General features: G+C 37.4%; 1 non-coding gene and 1 pseudogene across 1 annotated transcript; both read right to left on the bottom strand.

Moving 5' to 3' along the window:
* Nucleotides 1-930: 930 nt before the first annotated feature.
* LOC140151592 (small nucleolar RNA U3) lies at nt 931-1,167 on the bottom strand (annotated as a pseudogene).
* Nucleotides 1,168-3,694: 2,527 nt separating this feature from the next.
* LOC140151593 (small nucleolar RNA U3) lies at nt 3,695-3,916 on the bottom strand. The gene has a single exon (XR_011858949.1). It is a non-coding gene; the product is annotated as a small nucleolar RNA U3 (small nucleolar RNA).
* Nucleotides 3,917-19,732: the final 15,816 nt, after the last annotated feature.

Below are 19,732 nucleotides of genomic sequence, written 5' to 3'. Positions count from 1 at the left end.
GGTAGTATCTAGGACAATTTTATTTATGTAGTGCTCAACAATATATTTATTCCGTGGTGTTAGATTACAAAAATAGCAGACACTGATAAATTAAATAAGAATAATAAATTAATTAGGTGTCACAGTTATTCGGTCTATAATAGAATAATAATCCTGCTTACAATTTTGTCTCTATAATTATCAGTTATGAACATAAAAGGTTGAATTGAGGTATTCTCGTTATACACGAATAAAAATATGTGTGACGTGCCTTGATAGATTATAAATGTATTCTGATTGACAGTTTAGCAAATGAAAAATAACTAATAAATAGAGGGCGCCATATTATTTAGCTGTTTAGCTGCAGAATGGCCAGGCATTGATATACCCGATTGTTGAGTATGATTATTAAAAACGTTACATTAACTGCACCGATATACCCATAATCCCAAATCCTAACCATAAAACCCGGGGGGGGTCACTCCCATTGTGGCCTGTACACCATCCGCGATAATTAACTTTTGAAAAACACCCTAAACAAGGATTTAACCCTTGACTAAAACGATACCCTTAACATGGATTTTATTCCTTGTATGAAATTTCATACCCTAAATTTCATTTCCGCGTATTAGCAATTGCAATTTTGCTACCCTTTTTCCAATTTTTTGACACCCTAAACACGGTACGCGCGTATCGTGCCTACCCACGAAAAACTACCCTTTTTACGCGTTTTCATTGCGGATGGTGTACAGGCCACAATGGGAGTGACCCCCCGGGCCATAGAAATATATTTTAACCCTAATCTGGAATTATGAAAGAAAAGAAAGAAAGAAAGATTAAGAAGATGGAAATAAAATATGAATGAATGAATGAATGAATGAATAAAATAAGATAAAATGAAAAACAAGAAACAAAAACAAAACAAAAAAACCAGCAACTACAACAACGAAGACAGTTGCGACTTCGTCCTCCTCCCCAATAAAGAAGAAGGAGCTCACGTTCATCACTGACATGAGACAAGATGCCTGGAAAGACAACATCTCATTTCCACTACGCGCTCAGAGAGGAACACTAGTCACTACGACTCGTCATCAGCTGTGACTCGTCATCATGGTGTTGGATAGCCAGCAAGTGTATTTGACAGCATGGTGACACGTACTCTAGAAATCATCCTTTGAGCACGGTTTTAGCAACACAGGACAATACCCAAAATAAAATGCGAGGAGTCTACATGTAAGAGGAACAAACTTGTTTGTGTGCCTAAAACACTGAGAACAAACTACCCGGGTAGTGCATGCATTCAAATACAAGAAACAATGTTATTAAAAAACTGCCAAATTTCCGAATGATATTTTAATATCATTTTTGCGTGTTTTTGCGTGTTTTTGCGTGTTTTTGCGTGTTTTGCGTGTTTTTGCGTGTAATTGCGTGTTTTGGATATTCAAAATATTAAAATATTTTGAATATCCAAAACACGCAATGAATACGAAAGATTTGAAGGGATTATTTTAATATGTTTTAATTATGTTTAAAAGTTAGCCAAAACTGAAAATGGGTAAAATGTTTTGAGAAAATTGGTCTTAACCCGGAATGATGGAAACCTTGGGGCATCATTGTTTGTCTAAAATATAAAAAAGTATACATATTTAGAGTCAAAGACTCATTTTTTACGGCCAAAAATTTTAAGTCATTTTTACAAATAATTTGGACTAAATTTGTGATAAACTTTACACAAAATGGTTGAAAAACGCTAAATTTCGCAAAGAAAGAAAATCATAAAAAGCCTGATTTTCGCCAAAATTTCAAGCATTTTTGGTGAAGTTAATGAATACCGGTATTAAAAAAAAATTAAAATGTTTCCTAGATAGGCCTATTCATATCTAGTTTTTAGAAATTAATAATAACGATAAATTAACTTGTTATATTGCCCGAAAAAAAAATTGGGTCACAAAACAATGGGAAGGGGGGGTGGATTTTCTCCAAAACTGAGCAATTTTGCCCAAAATTGACCTCACAAATTTGTTTCCTCTGTTTTATTGTTTTGCCAAATCCAGCACTCAAAAAGCTCACGTTTGACATCGTAAGACATGAAAATAGCCTAAATCGTAAATCTAATTCTTCATTTTGACCACACGCACAGTAAAACCTAGCGAGATGAAAGGTGGATCTATTCTTGTCAAAAGTGTGTCCAGGAGATAAAAAAAAATGAAGTTAAAATTTCAGACAAAGGGGAGGGGGGAGGACTTTCATTTGGAGGTGATGCGTATGTATGGCTGGTAAGATTCCCTTTTTCAGCATCATTGTCCCATCCCCCAAAGACCCATTTCTTTTTTCGACCACATGCTCGACTCTGTCACCCAAAGACCCCTTAATATGTTTCCATTCGATCTGTCGCATTGACATGTTGACATTTATCACTGATGTTATTTGACATAACAAAGCCATTTGAAGCCATTTCTTAGGGATTGTTCAATATTCAAACGAAAAATATTTCGACAATAAATTTTGCGTTCCAGTACCCCTTTGCGTCCGTTTAACATTTTTGGCACCCCCTTGTTTACCTAACGTTCTCCATTTAAAACTTAACATTTTCGGTTGTTTGATGTGATCATTTATTAATGTTTCTAACAAAACGTTTCATAATTTTCAATTCTAGACCGTTAGGGCCGCTACAGACTCCGGGTATTAGACGTATATTTGATGTAACATATCTACGTTATTTAATATAGTCCCATTCTATTTCCAGTAATGTTTAAGTTCTAACGAAGGTTTGATGACGTAAAATCGATAATATGTTACGTATAATATCTGGTAGAAATATATTATCGATTTTACGTCATCAAACACAGTCGTTAGAACTTAAACATTACTGGAAATATAATGGGAATAGATTAAATAACGTAGATATGTTTCATCGAATATTTTACGTCGAATAAAAAGTCTGTATTTTTTATTTTTTTTATTTTTTCATTATTTATTCAGGAAATTCCACCAATACAAATGTACTGGTCTCCCTGGAAGACCTGATTTTATATATAAACATAAACATGATAATAAGAATATAAGAAATATATATTTTATAAAATGAAGGAATTAAACATGATACAAAACAATATGCAACATGGGAGCGTGTTCATAGGCAGGGAATCTCTATTATATCGGGAATTGCCTGTCACACATGATCGCACACAAGGTCGTAGGCAATTGGTCGGACCTCATCTGCTCAGAACATATTGACCCAGGTCAGCATACCGCCATATCCTTCCCGACATGCTTAGTAGCCAAGTCCGTAGAAGAGTGGATCCACACACTATGTACACAAATATACATTTGGCCACATTTTATTATACGATTAATACGAATTTATTAAACATGGTAACAAATATTCTCTAGCAAATCGGTTATAGATGGAACTGGTAGGCATATTATAAATTCGGGGTATTAAATGTCTTCCTGACCAGCCAGATCTGCGCATGGTCAAAGACGAGTATCAGACCGACGCAAACTGGCTTACTCTCCACATCAGCCAGTTTGGTTCCGCCCCTCCACAGGAGCGTAACCTGTGTAGGAGACTCGGTCGGACCTCATCTCTCCCCATCAATTGTGTCCTATAATCCCCGACATTGCCCTTATGAAGTCACATCGCCCTGTCATAGGTTGCAAACTTCTTGAAAATCTTAGGAGCGGATATCTATTTTTGTCTTGTTTATGAAACGCCACTCTGAATGTGTTCCTCTCCTCCTCATCCCCACTAAAGGGGGAGGAGGAACGTTCATCAATGACACGAGACAAGATGCCTGGAAAGGCAACATCTCATGTCCGCTTCGCGCTCAGAGAGGACCACTATGACTCGTCATCGTGGTGTTGGATAGCCATCAAGTGTATTTGATAGCATGGTGACACGTACTCTAGAAATGATCCTTAAAAGTACGGTCTTAGTGCTATAAAGGACAATTTTATTTATGTAGTGCTCAACAATATATTTATTCCGTGGTGTTAGATTACAAAAATAGAAGACACTGATAAATTAAATAAGAATAATAAATTAATTAAGTGTCACAGTTATTCGGTCTATAATAGAATAATTATCCTGCTTACAATTTTGTCTCTATAATTATCAGTTTAATATGAACATAAAAGGTTGAATTGAGGTATTCTCGTTTATACATGAATAAAAATATGTGTGACGTGCCTTGGTAGATTATAAATGTATTCTGATTGACAGCCCACTATTAGTTTAGCGAGGGCGCAAATGAAAAATAACTAATAAATAGAGGGCGCCATATTATGTAGCTGTTTAGCTGCAGACTGGCCAGGCATTGATATACCCGATTGTTGAGTATGATTATTAAAAACGTTACATTAACTGCACCGATATACCCATAATCCCAAATCCTAACCATAAAACCCGGGGGGTCACTCCCATTGTGGCCTGTACACCATCCGCGATAATTAACTTTTGAAAAACACCCTAAACAAGGATTTAACCCTTGACTAAAACGATACCCTTAACAGGGATTTTATTCCTTGTATGAAATTTCATACCCTAAATTTCATTTCCGCGTATTAGCACATAGGGCCTGCACTTTGGCTCGTTTTTTGCAGGTTTACATGGTCCAATAATCACAAGATGACTGACATGTGGTAACAAAGGAAGCAGTCACTGCAATTTGATTATGTCCCATATGATTGGCCATTCAAGACACCCCTGTGAATATACTATAGCGGCCTTTTCAAAATATAATACCTGTTTGCTTGACTGCATTGACAATACCCGGGAACAATACACACAGTATATGCATTGGACAAACTTTTTACAATAAGCATGATAAGTGATGATGTGACCTCCAGATTTATACATCGTTCGTCTCGCACACTGACGACATTTGATTGAATGGACTGCGCCGTGATTACGGTGAAGGACACCGCGGGTTCAAATCCTTTGTTTGGAGCCAATCGATAAAAGCATGCAGGGCCTCTATACCCTATACCCATGTACAGTTTATCCCTTACATAACCTATGTCTTGAATACGCTGGCAAAGTTATGTAATAATCGGATTAATACTATATAGCAGTAGGTAAAAACAAGTTTTGAATAATCCGCGCTACAAAGTCCCATTCAGTGATCCCAGCGAAAGTGAAAAAAAAATCAAATTGTTACGTGTATAAATTTTTAATGAAAAACAAATGGCAAAAAAAAACAAAACAGGAAAACGACAGTATTGACGAAGTTGAAGCCCCATTCAAATACATGTAGCTAATTTATATACTGTCAGTACCGGTATATAAATTACAGACTCACGTAAATGCATTATTTTTTTGTCTTAGACACACGGCTTTCGGCTGAACCACTACACTAGCAAGCTATGTTAGCACATCTATGACAATGGCGAAACGTACAAAATCAGCCATAGGCCTTTTATGACCTTTGACATTCTTTTGTGGCGAGTGACATGGTCTTTCAATTCACGCCGAGTGTCCTTGACAGGTTCGACTATGCTTCAGTGGTCATGAAAGAATTCAAAAGATAACCTCTGCCCCAATAATCCCAGGCAATTATCTGAAACTGCTCCTCGGATCATAAGAACTCAGTCCTCAAATGATAGTCATAATAATGTCCAAAATATAAAAATTACTGACTATCATTGAAGACTGAGTTCCGCAGTCTAGTATCCAAAATCTGAATTTTGATGATTTTTACGATCGTCGGGATGAAAAAAAAATCAAAAATCACTGAATGGGCCTTTAGTTCCCTACTCTCCTTACCCTGGCAATATCAAGAACAAAAAAATAAAACAAGAAAAGAAAAAAAAAAGACAAAGAAAACGCATTCTGAATACGACATTACTCGTTGACTGCCGATAAAACGCCCAATAAAGACTTAGTCACCGGACCGCGCCGGCCAGTTAAAGTACATGTCCTATCACACCACTCCACACCATACATAAATTCTCCCAGTCACATTTCCCAAATATGAAATTAAAAAAAGTCAAGTTTTAATTTACTTCTTTTAAAGTTTGGCAGAGGCGGGGTTCGAACTCACGGCGCAACGCTTAGTAGGCCTACTCTATGAGCCTAGCGCCTTAGACCACTCGGCCATTTGTCTTGTTGTTATTCATGTATTCATTTGAAACTTATTTAAAAATATAATCGCTACCACGTGACAAGCAAAGACAGAAAACGTATTATATTTTGGAATTTTATCATTAATGTGTATTATAATAGAGCTACCATTATTTATATTGTTGAATTCTCAAGCGCATCATTTCGAATTGGGTTTTTATTCCTAAAGCCCGATACTGACTCCTCCTGTACATTTTAATTTCATCGCGGGATGCTGAGATGTTTGAAAAGCATCGCAGCATCGCATACCGCTGCGAAGTGGAGTCAGGATCGGGCTTAATTCGAACCATCAGCATCCATGGTTCGATGTAGAGAGTCTTTCCTATTCAGAGGAAATATTGCAATTACACACCTTATTGCCTTTTAACAATAACCAATGACACTAGCACGTAATTCCAGTCAAGCACCAATCTTTAATCCTATTGTTGAAGAGGATAATAAGCTTATACTTACGTATAGCATTCGTAAAAAAGCTTAAGTCTTTGTTTGCTTTGGTTAAGTCCTGTTCAAGTGGTGGATTAACCAACAATTAACAATGAGAGTACATTCCTGAACCTCGTTCAGTTGGCGATGATTTGAAGTGACCGCCAATTATGACCATTTGATATTTAATAGGGGCCTACCAGCAATGTGGAAAAAAGAAATAATGTAGTGCCAAAATAATGTACCCTTTACGGAAGGAGCAAAGTTTAACAAGTTACAACTCAGCTTCTGCAGTACGAATGTCAGCGGCGAATGTCAGGTTATTATTTCCCAGTCTTGAAAAAAATTGCAGGCAGAGGTGGGAATCGATCTCGGTACCTCCCGGTTAAAAAGCACTGTGCAAAACCACTAAGCCAACTAAATATCTGTCGTGAGATGCTTGACATTAATCTTTGATATTGCTGAATGGAACAAATCGCGGAATTAAATCAGTAATAAAAGAAGTAGATTCTTATTTAGCGGCCAAATTGGATAAAAGGGGAAATATTTGTGGCTGCTCTAAAGAAAATATAGGTTAGAAAATTATCAAATAAATTTAAATTAAAAATTGAGACTTTATATTTATTTATTTCACAAGGCGGCATTTTCACAGACAAACACTGTATACGCTAAAAACTCGACCCTCGTTACTAGATGATGGCATAGCTCAGTGTTAGAGCATCAGACTGGTAATGTCAATATCGTTGGTTCGAATCCGCCTGCCAGCAATGGTTATTATGGTTTTAATGCTACGCTACAATTTGTTCATTTTTTTTTCATTTATTCATTCATTCATTCATTCATTCATTCATTCATTCATTTATTTAAATAATTTGATATATTTGAAAGGGGTATTTGAGCAATTTGAAGTTTTTACCCCCGTATAATCCTATGGGGTTATTTTGAACCCACCCCCTCCCAAATTGCCAAAACCTATGAGTTTAAATCATACATAATGATCAGTACGTCAATCATGAGTGAACACCGGTTGGTCACTGCATTTATTTGGGAATGGGTAGGCACTGCAGCTTGATTCACCATCCACAACATGATAATGTGTGCACATGCTACATTATATACACTTGTAGGCCTATGTTGTTGTTGGTGTATAAGTAATGGGCCTTGCAATTGAAATGCCTCAAGCTTTTAATCCGATATGCAGATTAGCTATTTGTTTTCATGAATTGGAAGACATTCTTTGATGTATTACTGAGCTCAATGATCTGAAATTACTGGAGTGTGAGGTCAGCATAGTATTTTATTAACAGAAAGTATAGAGGCACTGCATGAAATTATCGATTGGCTCCAAACAAAGGATTTGAGCCGGTGTCCTTCACCGTAGTTATGGCGGAGTGCAGTCCATTCAATCAAATGTTGTCATCAACCTATTTGATTGCAATCATGCTTTTGTTGAGTGCATTTGAGTAGTCGAGTCCGCCATATTTACGGGATGATATGTCACATGCAAGGCCTCTATTCTCCAAATTCATTTCCTAATGTATGTGAGAATGATACAATAATGACATGAGGAACATAGTCATTGATGCATCAGTTTTAAAATAGACTAGGCGGTTACCATATTTGGCGGTTCTCGGCTGGGCGCGATTACCAGGCTGATGGTGACATGTCCATATGACAGTTTTTACTAATTTGTCCTCAAAATGACCTTCCAAAATTTAGCTCTAAATGTTGACTGTACCAACCAAGTTTCATGCCCATACGACAGTTTTTAGTAATTTGACCTCAGATGACCCCTGGGTGACCTTGGATGACCCCAAAATGATCTAAACTTATAACTCTAAATGTTGACTGTACCCACCAAGTTTCATGCCCATATATGTAATTTGACCTCAGATGACCCCTGGGAGCGGGCCCGGTGTCAGATGCCTTTAAAACGAACATAAACATCTTCTTGACAGGACAGAACTACACCCACCCACCGAGTTTGAGCCCCGTACGACCTAGTTTCATGCCCATATGACAGTTTTTAGTCATTTTACCTCAAATGACCCCTGGGAGGGGGGCCCCGGGGTCGGATGACTTAACGAACATGAACATCTTCTTGCCAGGACAGAACTACACCCACCCACCGAGTTTGAGTCCCGTAGGACCTAGTTTCATGCCCATATGGCAGTTTTAGTCATTTGACCTCAAATGACCCCTTGAGGGGGCCCCTGGGTCGGATGACTTAACGAACATAAACTTCTTCTTGCCAGGACAGAACTACACCCACCCACCGAGTTTGAGCCCCGTACGACCTACGACGGCCTCACATTAGCAGTCACAGACAAAACCTAAATCTACAGAATATATCCATTACTCGTCTCGAAAGAGCTCAAAATAAATAACTTAGAAAATTTTCTTGATGTCCTTTAACATGTTTCCATAGTTAACCATCGTTTGCCATGGATATCTATGCTGTAGAACTGACCGATTTATTGGGACGTTTATCGACCATCAACGAGTAATGAAGAATGTCTTTCTGATATCAAATAAATTTCATTGTTTGGAATTCACGATATAATACAAATTTTATGACAAATTATTAAAATTTGATATTTTTCACATTTTTGATATATAACAGTCCTCGAAGTAAATATCATAAATCTAATGATATATTCTTAAACAGTCCCTGGCATACCATACATGTATAGGCCTATGTATAGTACATTAGTCTGCTTTATCTGTTTTGTGCTGTTTAAGCAAATTTAAACAAAATGTAAGCTTTTACTGTCAGATATGTCCCTTTTAATTTTGAGCAGAACAAGTGAGGTAAAGCAAAGAAAATTGGAATTTACTACTACTAGCGCCAATGAATGTTATACGATTGTAAAGCGGTACGATCCTCTGGGTGTGTACGTGGGGGGTGTGCGTATGTGTGTCCTGCACGCGTATTTTCTGCAACTATAACGGGACGCAATACGATACCGGTATGTTATAAGAATCAAACTTACAAGAAAGATGGCTCTTGTCAAATCCTACAATTCTGTCAGAGAAAATATGCATATTTGCATTAAATCTTTTATTAATTGACATAATTGATTAATTAATAAATATTTTATTTAATGATTTACCATAATTCCAAACATGTCAAACAATATGTCAAATTAAAGCTAATGAAATCTATACTAATAAAATAATAAGCGGTCTCTATCTGTGTATCTATCTGTCTGTCTGTCCGGCTATGCGTTTCGCCGCACTTCGACGCATCGTGCTGAAATTTTGGATATAGGTAGGTATTGGGAAAAGCATGTTGGCCATGTGGTTTTGAGGGTCATCGGAGGTCAAGGTCAAAGGTCAAAATTTCAAACTTTGTCCGATCGGGCCCAAATTTGGTGGGTGGAATCCTTGATAGGAGGGGAATATAATGCGCGAAATAAAATCAAGGTCAACCGAGGTCAAAGGTCATTACGGAGGGGTCAAATTTCAAACTTAGTCCGATCGGGCTCAAACTTGGTGGGTCGAAACCTTCGTATGAGGGAAGCATGAAAAACATTATATGGAGGTCATCCGAGGTCAAAGGTCATGGATTTCAAACTTTGTCCTATCGGGCTCAAAATTGGTGGGTGGAATTCTTGATGCGAGGGGAATATATGCGCAAAATAACATTGAGGTCAACCAAGGTCAAAGGTCATGTAGGGGCTAAATTTAAACTTTGCCCTATTGGGTTTAAACTTGATAGGTGGAATCCTTTGTATGAGGGGGGCATAAAAAATTACACTAAGGTCATCTGGGGTCAAACAGAAATGCTATCATGCCAGTGCTCTCACAACATCAGGGCTCTCACAGCTGCAGGTGCACTAGTGCTTTATAAATTGGTAAGAGCACATTTTGCAGAATGCATTTAGTATTTTAGTTACATGATTCCAAACATTCTATTCCAATTTTTTGCTACACACGCATAGGAGCTGTACTTTTAGAATCCGCGCCTAATCAATAATAATAGTCTTTCACTCCATTGTCAAAGTACTGTACCATTATGGATTGAGCTGTGTTCAGTTTTATACGGCGGATTTATTGCCATAATTATTACCTCTTACTTAACAAAAGAAAAACAAATTAATTCCAATTAAAATTCTACCAGGGTTCGAACCCACAACCTTTTATTTAACAGTCGAGATCGAATACCACTACGCTGTGAGTGCTTCTGTCACAGAACTGCGTTTGTTCATCATACTTATTGATTACGGAATAAATCGCAAACACACGATATATATATATTACTTGTCTATTAGTAATAAATACGTATATAATCTCCAATCAATAATGAACCTTGCCTCCGACTATGCGGTTCCTATGCAAATGTTGACTAGTAAATTAATATAGGCGACCAGGTCCTAGAGTGTGATGGTTTTGTAGCAGATGACAGCTAGTGCTCATTCAAGCCTGTCAAGGTCAGTTAGTAGCCACTTGCTGAATGGATGGCCATTATCAGCTATCAAAGAGATGCCTTGTGCAGCTGCCAATCACAGTAGAGGTTTGATAACATTTTGTTAAAACCCAAATGTGATATAAGGACAAAGCTGTGCATGTTGGTACTTAATTGTTTGGATTATGTTGAAATTCCCTTGTATTAGTATTTTTATGTGTAGTGTATATTGTTCATAAATTATATAGCTTTTAAATTTTGGGCATTTTTGCTCTGTTGCACTGTACCATTATGGAATTTGAGCAAATCAATTACCGACACAAGCAGGTATACAGTGTATTATTTTATTTTTATTTCGTATCTCAGGAGCACAGCTCACTTGGTAAGGTGTCAGAATTTGGTACACGAGCGCTTCGAACTTTAAATCGGAAGGTGGTGAGTTCGAGCCTAATCACGGTCACATTAATTTTATAAACCAAGTATTGTTCGAACTTTTCATATTTGTTTTTCTTTTATTGTTTCTTTTTCTTTGTCTTTTTTTTTCTTGTTTTATTTAATTTCTTCTTTATTTTTCTTTGATTCATATTGCCAGGGTAAGGAGTGGAGGGAACTAACGGCCCATTCAGTGATTTTTTCATCTGGACGATCGTAAAAATCATCAAAATTCAAATTTTGTACAATGATATAGTCAGTAATAATCTTTTGATCATGACTATCATCATCCGAAGAGCAGTTTCAGACAATTGCTTGGGATTGTTGGGGCAGAGGTTATCTTTTGAATTCTTTCATGACCGCTGAAGCAGAGTCAAACCTGTCAAGGACACTCGGCGTGAATTGAACTGATTTAATTTATATACTGACAGTATATATAAATTAGCTACATGTAGGCCTATTTGAATGGGGCTTCAACTTCGTCGATACTGCCGTTTTCTTGGGTTTTTGCCATTTTTTCATTAAAATTTTTATAAAAGTAACAATTTGATTTTTTTTTCACTTTCGCTGGGATCACTGAATGGGGCTTTGCAACGCGATATATTCAAAACTTGTATTCACCTACTGTTATAGCATTAATCCGATTATTACACAACTTCGCCAGCGTATTCAAGACATCCAATGCAAATAATCACCTAGATTATGACGTTCATACCGTAAATATGGCGGAGTACTCAAATTCATTCAACAAAAGCATGATTACAAGCTATTGGAATCTACCGCGACAGCTCGTCTCACACACATAACAAATGCACTATAGGATCAAATAGGTTGACGACAACGTTTGATTGAATGTACTGCATTGCGCCATGATTACGGTGAAGGACACCGGTTCAAATCCTTTGTATGGAGCTAATCAATAATTTCACGCACATCCTCTATTATTGCCCAATTATTGCCCGGGATGATTGCACACTGTAAAAGAGCTATTGTTATAATGTTTGATGAAATCGTGTTTAACTATTTGCTTAAGAAAGGCACAATACAGATAAAGCAGACAGATTTACTACATGTGGTACATGTATATACATATAGGGAATGTGTTCGAGTATTACCTAATTATAATAGGGGCGTATCCAAAAATGAATTCACACCCCTTTCAAATGTCGAGCCAAAGTGCAGGCCCTATGATTGCAATTTTGCTACCCTTTTTTCCAATTTTTTAACACCCTAAACACGGTACGCGCGTATCGTGCCTACCCACGAAAAACTACCCTTTTTACGCGTTTTCATTGCGGATGGTGTACTTATGGTGCATTTATCACTGATGTTATTTGAAATAACAAAGCCATTTGAAGCCATTTCTTAGGGATTGTTCAATATTCAAACGAAAAATATTTTGACAATAAATTTTGCGTTCCAGTACCCCTTTGCGTCCGTTTAACATTTTTGGCACCCCCTTGTTTACCTAACGTTCTCCATTTAAAACTTAACATTTTCGGTTGTTTGATGTGATCATTTATTAATATTTCTAACAAAACATTTCATAATTTTCAATTCTAGACCGTTAGGGCCGCTACAGACTCCGGGTAGACGTATAATATTTGATGTAACATATCTACGTTATTTAATATAGTCCCATTCTATTTCCAGTAATGTTTAAGTTCTAACGAAGGTTTGATGACGTAAAATCGATAATATGTTACGTATAATATCTGGTAGAAATATATTATCGATTGTACGTCATCAAACATTCGTTAGAACTTAAACATTACTGGAAATAGAATGGGAATAGATTAAATAACGTAGATATGTTTCATCGAATATTTTACGTCGAATAAAAACAACAATGTATAGCTCAGATTATTATTCAAAACTTACAGACCAATTGCATTTTTAAATTCACCCAAATTTACGTTATTTAATGTAGTCCCATTCTATTTCCAGTAATGTTTAAGTTCTAACAAATGTTTAATGACGTAAAATCGATAATATGTTACGTATAATATCTGATAGAAACTGATATTATCGATTTACAATACCAACAGCTATCACACATGTATTATTTTAGCTATTTTAAACTTAGATTTTCTTTCCTTTCCTTTATCAAATTGTTCATCTTTTTCTGCCTTTTTTCTGGTAATTTTCATTATATAAACTGTATTATTTGTGTGCAAATTGAGGGCGATATTCGCATAAATTTAAAATTTAATTTAGCCCAATAGTATGAGTTATAACTTTCATTTCATGATAAAAAGTAGTTTGAAAAATTAATTGCTATACGTTACTCATTTTTATGTTTCAATGCTATTATAAAAGTGTCTACCCCTTGTAAAGATGCAAACAAGATTTAAGGTAAATAGCACCATCAGTGTTCAAATTTGCTTACAAATTAATACAGTTCTACACTAAAGTCCAAAAAAGTGGCGTAACTCAGGGTGCCCGGGTTCGAAAGCGGGTGCCCTTGATCAAAGTTGTGCATGATACACAACTATGGGTTTGGGATTTTATATTCCTACATTAGTGGAACCACCAATGTTTTTTAGCATCCTTACACCTGAAATGATAAACATTTAATTGGTTACATATTTGTTCTATGCCCCCTGTGGTTCCCATGAGGGTTCGAAGGTCACAGTGGGAGGATTCAAAACAGTCTCATCATGTTGTACTGTATCTCAAATCGTTCCTCTCATCACACGGAATAAAAATGTCAATTGTCATATTTTTTTACGTTGATTAGTTTTAAAGTCAAATAGGTCAAATGTCAAAAATTTCATACACAGTGAGTGGTCAAAATAAAAAATGGCCCGATTTCATCGAAATTGGTCTCAAATTTCACCCCTTAACATAGGAAATTTCAAACATACTTCATTCACAATTTAAGTGCATTTTTGTTTTGCCATGTCCCCGTTTCGTGCAGTCAAAGTCCAACAGCAGAGACAGAAATATGTACAAGCATAACATTTGACCCATGATTTCATCCGATTCTGAGGTTATAGATTTCTCAAATAAATTATTTTCCTATTTGGTTTGCCGCGAGGAGTAATTTAAGACAAATTTCAATTGAATCGGTGCATTTTGAAAACTTGTCTTCTGTGCATGAGATATTTGACATTTGCCCTTATTTCCTCTACAACACCTGAACTAAACACTCTAGTGCAATATGACAATTGACTTCTTTATTCCTAGCAATGAGAGGAACAATTTGAGGTATATAACAGCATGATAGAACATACATTAACTTTAGTCCCCATTATGACCTTCGACCCCACGTGGGAAGTATAGGGGGCATAGCAAAAATGAAACCAATTTTAGTTTTATCCTTTGAGGTATAAGGATGCCAAAAAACATTGGTTCTAATGTAGGGAAACTAGATGCTAACACAAAAATCACCCGAGAGCGCCCCCAGAGCAAATAATTTTTTTAATGCTTAAATAAGCACATATTTCCAGACTAAAATGGTTTGAAAGCTTGTCCAAATGAAGCCATTTTATTGGTGCCCCATTTTAATACTTTTATTGGATATTTTCAAATCATATTTAAACAAGATATATATCATTCATGTCATTATGTCTCTGCTACAGTATTTTGAAATGGGGGACATCTCGAAGCAAATCGAGAATGAGATTTCTACTTATGTTCAAGCGAATTGAAAATTTGCAAGCCCTAGTAATCAATATTCATACACGTTTCCTCATATTTAAGTCCCTCTAAGCCATTTTGGCATAATCCAAAAACTACTCGAACAATACACACCTTTAGGGTTTCTATACCGGATGTTGATTTGTAACGAAATTCTTTCCCATACTTTTCATACCGGTAACAAAGGAGATGGATTAACCTCTGACCTGAATCTACTGTTAGCCAATATGCATGATATGCCTATAACATTGTGAAGCTTTTGTTGTCGAAGTACTTGAAGGTGCGCTTTATTACTCGTAAGCTGTTCATCGCCTTATTCGCCGCCGCTGCACACTGCTTACTCGTCTTTCCATTTTCTGTAATTATCACTGCAAGATCTTTCTTTTCTGTGCCATGTTGGAATAACTCATCACCAAGCTTATCAGTGCCTTGGTTTGTACTGCCCATGTGCATTCTTTTGCACTTACTCGCATTGGATATGAGCAACCATGTATCAGACGACCATGTTTGAAGAGCTTTTAGGTCTTTCTGCATGTTGTGACTGTCCTCTTCACCAACCATATGCCTGTACACCTTGGTGTTATCAGTAAACATCTTGACTTCTAATTCTCCGGCTGGTCGTTGATGGAGATCACGAACAAGATTGGTCCCAGGACAGACCCCTGTGGTACACCACTGATAACATCTGTCCATTCTGACTCTGCATCTCCTACTGCCATCTTCTGCTTTCTTCTGCAGTGTTTGGGCAAACATTCTTCATCTATTGACTTCCTGAAGATGATAAACAGTGGATCCGCCAATTTTCTCAGCACAACTTGCCAGCACTTGCGGATGTATGTTCTCTAGCCCTGGTGACTTATCTGGGTTTTAACCCTTTGAGTTTCTTGGTGACGTCTTCTATCGTAAAGTGACAGTCCATCAAACCATCTCCAAAAGTCCGTGTGTCTAGGTGCGGTATTTCCCCTTCTGGTCTCAAAAAAGGTATTCAAACGTTTGTTGCTTCTCCTCGTTCTCCGTCAGGTTACCATCACCATCTTCTGGTCTGGAAATGCCAGATTTTACCTTCTGCTCCGTTGAAGAGCTGCTTTGGCTTGCCTTTAAATTCTTTCATTATCTTCTTCTCATACGCAGCTTGGGCCTTGATAACATCTTTCTTGATTTATTCCTTTGCTTCACATACTCGTTATAATCTTTATATCTCTGTGTTCTCCTGTATTTTATATTCAACTGATGCTTCTTCTTCACCAACTTCTTGACTCTGGCTTTCATCCAGATATTCTTAGCCCTCATTCTCCTCTTGGGTACATGATAATCCACAGCTTGGTAGTATTAAAACTAAAACATTTGCCATGCATCTTCACATTTCATGTCACCCATCTTTGACTCCCAATCTACATTGCTTCATTGCATTATAGTCCCCGTTGGCATAATTCAGTCTGTCCTTTTATTGAATGAATTGTGTCAGCTCTACAGATTTAAGTCCATATAAGGGCAGTCATGGTCAATTTGCCAACTCCTGGTGTATGATCAATATTTGCGATTTAATTTTCATCACTTGTAAACACCAGATCTAACAGGGATGGTTTCTGCCCTTCTCTATGTCTGATCATCTTACTTGCTTTGACTAGCAGGGCATCGAGTTGATCCCTGCATTCACTGTGTTGAGTTCCCAGTTGATTTCAATTCATGGAAGTTAAAATCTCCAAACACAAGTGTATGATTGATATGGCTGAGAGTAGAAGTTTCAAGAAGTAGTCTTCTTAGAGCTTCATTGTTCTGACTGGAGCTATTTGGGCTTCTGTTTTATATAAGCCCCACTAACATTGTGTCCGCCTTATTCAGGTTAATTTCACACCATACTGATGATTCCATCTCAAATTCAACTTGTAGCTCAAGGTTTGGTGTATGTAAAGTACTTCTACTCCTCCAATTCCGTTGCTCCCTTCCTTGTCTACTCTAAACAAGTTGTACCCGTTGAAGGCTATCTCGTTGTCTAAAATACTGAAAGAGAACAGGACATACGATGACCCAGTATTATTTCAACCATCTACTATTAATGAAACTGTAGGATGTACAGTATCACTTGGGTCAAAGGAGCCAATAGCAGTCAGTCAGAAACAAGAATTCCCACAAAAGGGAAGTAACACAAATTGTGTCTTTTGTGTTAGAGGGATTGATATCACTTGATGATAAGAGTAGTCCACAACCCATAAAGATCGTGCGAGATACGTGCTGTGCACGGTCTATGATTCTGGAAGGAACTTTGCCCTTTAATGAGAATAGTTCAGCAGGAAATGCAGCGATCCAAGGTATTGGGATGGAAATACTTAAAATGTGCCTCTCCAAAAAATTAAGTTGACATCTGAAGGAATTGACAGTGAAAGTAGTTAGGAAATGATTTGACAGGGGGAAAGGTTTTTCCTGACCCAATTTTCACAGATAAGCCCTCTTTGCAGGATGATGATACTCAGAAAAGTGAGATATTTCCTGCACACGGACAATGAGTAGAAAAGCCTCCTTAGAAGCAAATGAGGACATTGAAAACCAAATTGATGACTTAGGCTACAATTGAGAAGACATATTTGAATGAGTTGAATGAGAAAGAAGATAAACTTCCTTCTTTAGGGCATAACAAGACAAGACAAGTGATACAATTTCTGATCATGAGAAATTGGTGAAACAACAGACCCAAATCAGAGAACGGCAGTCCATTGCTCAGATTGACGCGAGCGTCTTGTTAATGAGCGACATACACGGAGCTTTGTGATCACTTCAAGGGCACCGATCTGCGCCGACCAACGATTTGACGCACAATCGGCCAATCAGATTATCGGTCTGTTGCTATGATTGTCAGACGTTTGATTCAGCCAATCAGAACCCCACTTCCGCGTTTTCGCTCTGTACGCTCTCAAAATGTAAGCAAGAGCCGTCCTTCTCTGATAAAAACTCTAAGTCATGACAAGTTAGTTCTGGGGCAACAAAATGGTCCAAAACTTTAGGAGATTAATCAAAGGGCATTGACCCTAGAAGAAGCAGGACATTATTCTGTCTGCAATACTACAAACAAGGTGCTAATGAAAAAGTGGCGCCCACCTGATGCACCTGCCGATGAAAAGTGGAAGGTAGTGTACCAAATTGTGGTACCAAAAGTCTACCACACTGTAGTTATTATTATAATATTTTTTTTGTTTTTTCTTTTCGGAATACTGCAGATCATGCCACACTTGTCAGATGGTGGGCAAAACAAATCACAAATTTCCTGCTGCACCAGCGATTTTCGTGATTGCACAATGTAGAAAGTGTTACAATTTAATTTAAGAAATTGATTGAGGTATAATGATGCCACTTTAATTCATCGTGTTGTAAACATGTACGGTCATACGCAGATCACTGCAATTATGATGTCGTCATTCATAAACGCCAATCATGATCCGTCGCGATGGTAACGGTTAAAGCCCAGGGGTCAAAGTTCACTAGGTTACCTTGATATTCGCGGAGTTTTTGCACCTGTATACAACACACACCGACATCGCCCGGTTAATAATTACATTATACAGCCAGAGACAGTGAAATGAATACCCGGGATCGATACACGTAAATGTGCTATGCACGATTGATATTCAGACGATAAATCTTTGGATACCGGGGTACAAAATGATGAATATCTCCCGTAAATGATTTCGTATAAAGAAACCAGATTTGGTTCCTTGCACTTGAACATAATGTTCAACGGATATTATCATCGTTAGCTAGCGTCTTGAGAAAGAACCATTGCGTCTTGAACTGGCAAAACTGACAGAAATATTCTGATTTTCTGATGTGAGCGATCACTCACATGGCATATACACACAGAGGTCACACCCCCCCCCAGTGTGAGCACTCACTCTCATGGCGTATACAAGCCATACTTACCAATGCTTACACAAAGAGAAGCTAATTACCGAGCTATTGTCAGTAGCCTTAGTCGGGATGTCCCTCGGCTCATTAATGCGTCTCAAAGGTCGGAACAAAATGGCCATGCTTGGCTGTGGATTCAACCTACCATGGCGATTTCTGCCATGAAGATATCGGGGCGATGACACTATGCAACATGTAAAAATGCATGTAATTTTCCGACGACAACGAATGGTCCTAATGCAGGAATTTAGAAGGAAACAAGCTTCTGCTGCTCGTCGACGGGCTGTTTTTCGTCGCAATTATTTGCTTGATTTACAACAACATAATTATACAACAACAGCTCTGGTAGTGCTTATGGCAGTTGGTTGGGCGTTTGCCGAAGGGCTTCTAGACTATGCCATAGTCGATTTTTGATAAAAATGTGTTATTATTCATGATGAACGCATTCAGTTGAACTCGAACTTATACTATAATTTATTACATCAAAATACTAATATAAAATGGTTATGAAAAAGTTTATATAATTATATTAACAGTAAAATTAAAGTATACGCAGGCTTATATTATTGAATGCAACATATCATAATGGCATATTAACTATAATAGTACTTCAATACTGGACAATTCTAATTTTAGAATCTGCCAGTTTATCGCGAAAGCCCGAATTAAAAATCGACTATAGACTTTGAATTTTAAACGGAACTTTGAACGGGCAAAGTCCACTGTCAATCATACTTGTTTATCAATCCAAATAAACCGCAAGCAAGTACAAGACACGCTCATGTACCTACTGAGAGTGTAATGTTCCCGCCAACACAAAGGGCGGT

The sequence above is a fragment of the Amphiura filiformis genome, chromosome 4 (assembly GCF_039555335.1).
Source record: "Amphiura filiformis chromosome 4, Afil_fr2py, whole genome shotgun sequence".
Classification (NCBI taxonomy): Eukaryota; Metazoa; Echinodermata; class Ophiuroidea; order Amphilepidida; family Amphiuridae; genus Amphiura; species Amphiura filiformis.
Note: the sequence above shows the minus strand (reverse complement) of the source record. Positions and strands in the feature narration are given on the sequence as shown.